At 39.6% G+C, this 4,675-nt stretch overlaps 1 protein-coding gene across 1 annotated transcript in view; it reads right to left on the bottom strand.

Annotated features, from left to right (window-relative positions):
- DNAL1 (dynein, axonemal, light chain 1) overlaps nt 1-4,675 on the bottom strand; it is a 39,950-nt gene that overhangs the window by 34,468 nt on the left and 807 nt on the right. The window lies entirely within an intron of this gene.

The following is a 4,675-nucleotide window of genomic DNA, read 5'->3' as shown; positions in this document are numbered from 1 at the left end:
GGTTTTTTGGGGTTTTTTTGGCAGCTGGCCAGTACAGGGCAGCCACCACAGAGATTTTAAAAATAAAATATCATAAGCAAATATATGGTAATAACTTTTTTTTTTTTTTTTTTTAAAGATAACCGGTAAGGGGATCTTAACCCTTGACTTGGTGTTGTCAGCACCACGCTCAGCCAATGAGCTAACTGGCCATCCCTATATGGGATCCGAACCCGTGGCCTTGGTGTTATCAGCACCACACTCTCCCGAGTGAGCCACAGGCCGGCCCATAACTTTTAAATCTTGGACAAGGTGTGCCTTTCTAGAAAAAATATAAAAGTGTCAAAACTATCACAAGAAGAATCAGAAAAATTGAATAGCCAATGCTATTTAAAACATTAAAATGATAATTGAGGAGGTTTACCTTCATACCCCTCCCCTAAAGCTTCAGGCCCAAATAGTTTTACAAATGAGTTCCACCAAGCTTTGAAGGATATTCCCTGTTACACAAGTTGTTTCAGAAACCAGAAAAAGAGGAAAAGCTGATAATTTATTTTATGAGGCTAGTATAACCTTGATACTATAACCAGATAAGGAGAGCTCTTTACTTTTCAGCACAGATGTGAAAATCCTGGATACAGTATTAGATCTCCAAAGTCAATAGTGTATAACGAACATGATGAAAAATGGTTTATCCCAAGAGCACAATCACAACAGAAAAATCTATAAATATATATCATTGATTAATGGATGGGGGTGACGGAATCACATTTATTTCTTTTTTTTTGGAGTCTGGCTGGTACATACATTTGTTTAAGTAATTGCAGAAAAAGTACTTCAGTTCTACATCTGATATTAAAAGCTCTCAGCTAAGAGTTAAAGGCAAAAACCAAAAAACAAGATATTGGGGCTGGCCAGTTAGCTCAGTTGGTTAGAGTTTGGTGTTATAACACCAAGGTCAAGGGTTCTAATCTCCATACAGGCCAGCCACAAAAAATAAATAAATAAATAAAGGGAAATTACTCACCTATAAAAGCTATATATCATAAATCTATAATAAACACCATACTTAGTGGAGAAAATTATTTCAGCAAATATTCATTGAGTGTCTAATATGTACCAAGCATTCCTCTATGTGTTTAGTGTATATTAATGAACAAAACAAACACTCTTGCCTTCATGGAACTTATATCTATTGGAGAAAATAGATGGTATATATAAAATAAGTAAATTATATAGCATATTAGGAGGTAATAATTACTAAGGAAAAAATGTTGAGGCTGGTAGGGGTATCATGATGTATGTACGTGTCTGTGGAGGATATTTATTTTAAGTAAGGTGGTCAAGGTTGGTCTAATTGGGAGGATGACCTTAAAAATACTCCCTTTAAGATCCGAAATACATCAAGGATCCTCCTTATCACTGCTACTGTTTAGTATGGTACAAGAGATCTTTACCAATGTTATAATAAAAGGAAATTACAGGGCCAGCCTGTGGCTCACTCGGTAGAGTGCGGTGCTGATAACACCAAGGCCACGGGTTCGGATCCCATATAGGGATGGCCGGTTCGCTCACTGGCTGAGCGTGGTGCTGACAACACCAAGTCGAGGGTTAAGATCCCCTTACCGGTCATCTTTTAAAAAAAAAAAAAAAAGAAATTACAAATTGGAATGATTAAACAGAAGAAATAAAACTGTCACGGGGCTGGCCAGTTAGCTCAGTTTGTTAGAGTGTTGCCTTGTAACACCAAGGTCAAGGGTTTGGATCCCCATACTGGCCAGCTGCAAAAAATATACACACACACACACACACAAACCCCTCTACATATATATACGTATAAAACTGTCACTATGTGCTGATGATCATCTATATAGAAAACTCAATAGAATAAACCGACAAATATTAGAGCAAATGGAGTTCAGCAAGTGAAGACCACTGACAAAGTTAACAGTAAAATCTAAAATTGGGAGAAGATATTTTCAACAGGGAAGCAACAAAGGACTAATATGTAGAATATACAAGAAACTCCTAAAAAATCAAAAACAAAAATGAAAAAGTTGGCAAAAATATGGACAATTCACAGAAACTGAAATCCAGATGACTAATAAGAATTTCAAGAGGTGTTTGAACTCATTGAAAATCAGAAAAATGCAAAGTAAAACAATGGTATACTGAGATAAGTGCTCAGTTTCCCCGCATTGGGGTTCCAGGACACCTCTGAGTTTAAAGCTACTCCCCAAGGTCTCATACTCCTCCTCTAGGCCCTCCCCTACAGGAGAGTTACTGTTGCTTATTACACCTATTTTCAGTACTAAGGAGGGGAGATTGAGACCACAAGGAGTGGATTTATGCAAATCCAGTAGTTGAGCATGGTCAGTAAAAGGAATTTACACAGGCTTATATGACCCCAGTGACTGAGCATGCTCAGTGGAAGGGAGTTTGTCCTTTGAATGACCTTCCACTGGAGATGCCAAAGAGCACAGAATATTCTTGAATACATTTGGTGCATGTGATAGAATTTGACCAATGAACATGCCCTAAAAGGAGACCAACTAAGCACGTGCAAGTCTATGTTACACAACTGGGTGCCACCCCCTTAATTGAACATTCACTAGGTAACGTGAATATGTATTAGATAGTGAAACTATAAAAGTGGGATCCCAGTAGGAGGCAAGGTTGTTGCTCACTTTCCCGGGGCCAACCTGCAATTCACAGGCTGAGGTGTGCAAGCTTTCTTTTGTGTGTGTGTGTGTGTGTGTGTGTGTATACTTTCTTTTTCGTGTTAAACTTACTTTCAGCAAACAGCTGCTCACTCTCTTGAGCCAGCCTGCACTCTATGTATTTCTTACTTTTGCATTAAACTTGGTATGGGCCCTGCTCAGTCTCTGGAGCTAGGCCGCACTTTCTCTGTGAAATCTGTATCTCATTCGTTACATTAAACCTGTTCTCTTTTTCTACTGTGACTCTGCTCTTGAATTCTTTCCTGTGACAGAGTCAAGACCTAGTAAGAGGACAGGGTGGGTTGAAGCCAACCATCGAATCTCCCTAGACCCTCTCCTCTGGTGTCAATACTACAATACATCCTCAGATTAGCAAAAGAAAGTAGGAGAGAATGTAGAGAAATAGGAACTCTTATGCATTGCTGGAGGAAGTAAAAACTAGTAGATCTATTCTGGAAAGCAGCCTGATAGTGCCTAGGGAAACTAAATATGTATAGACCCTGAGACCAAGCAATCCCACTCCTAGGTGTATTTCCCAGAGAAATCCTTAGATGGGTCCATAAAGAGACACATATAAGAACACTTTCACAACATTGTGGAAACAGAGTTGGAAGCAATATAGCTGTCTGTTGGGGAAATATAAATTGGTATAAGGTCACTAGTTTCCCTATAGATAGTAGGAGCCAAAAACTCAAATGCCTAAAGGACCAAGTGGACATCATTAATGGGAAAAGCTGTGCAGGTAAGGTCAGAACCCATGTAAAGAGGATAACCTCTACTCAGCTCCAGACTACTGCTGGCAGGTGGGACTCCGGTAAAAGAGTTACCCTAAGGCCACATTTTTTTCAAATATAAAAAACTCCATTAATTGTAAGTAACACCCTTATTTTATGCACCATTAAGAAAAGATGCTGCCACTTATATGACACTATCATGTTTCAGTAATACCAAAATGTGAAAAAAATGTGTCCAATATAGTATTTCTTATTTTTCAGAGAAGCCAGAAATCTGTTTTAATGTGAAATATGATCATTGTTAAGACATTGGAAGCTAATTTTTTATTTTATTTTTTTTTTCCTTTTTGTCTTTTTTCGTGTCCGGCAGGCCAGCCATCAAAAATAAATAAATAAGTAATACTATGTGGGCCTGTATTTCTTGAGGCCTCAGGACTACCAGTTTGCAGCCGCAGCTATCTTCATCTAATTACTGGTTTTGATTCTCTATTTGAAAATTTCAATAATCTCCATGGTTCATACTTTCAGAATTATTTAGGGCTGCGTCTTTCTTCACCTGAATATAAATCTGAGTTCCAGAACTTTTTACTTTCCTTGAGAGTGGTTTTCAGCTAAATGCCTGTGGAATAAAATAAGGAATGCGGGGGGGGGGGGGGGGAGACTACATTTTAGAGAATGGTATTTAATCTTGTGGTTGAGGGTGAGCACGACCTCCTCATCATTTCAATCTCCTGGACTCAATTTCTGCCCACATATATAGTATTGAAATCTCAGAAAGAAGACAGCTAATTACACTTATTCTTCATAAACATCTCCACCCGGCAGGACAATCACATACTTTCCTAAATAGCACTGTGTCTGTAACATTTTTCTAACTACTAGTTGGAACTACCAAGTACGTAAGCAAGGAAGTGCACACTTTTTTTTTTTTAAAGATGACCGGTAAGGGGATCTCATCCCTTGGCTTGGTGTTGTCAACACCACGCTCAGCCAGTGAGCCAACCGGCCATCCCTATATAGGATCCGAACCTGTGGCCTTGGTGCTATCTGCACCGCACTTTACTGAGTGAGCCACGAGCCGGCCCCGAAAGTGCACACTTTTAAGTAGGAGTTGAGGAGCATCATTAGGAAAAATCATTACTTCATAAAGAGCTCTGAGGGCCGGCCCGGTGGCGCACTGGATAGTGCGGCGCTTGGGAAGCGCGGCGGCACTCCCGTCCGAGGGGTCGGATCCCACATGCA

This window comes from Galeopterus variegatus, unplaced genomic scaffold, assembly GCF_000696425.1.
Source record: "Galeopterus variegatus unplaced genomic scaffold, G_variegatus-3.0.2 Scaffold101, whole genome shotgun sequence".
Classification (NCBI taxonomy): Eukaryota; Metazoa; Chordata; class Mammalia; order Dermoptera; family Cynocephalidae; genus Galeopterus; species Galeopterus variegatus.
This window is presented reverse-complemented; position numbering and strand designations above follow the sequence as displayed.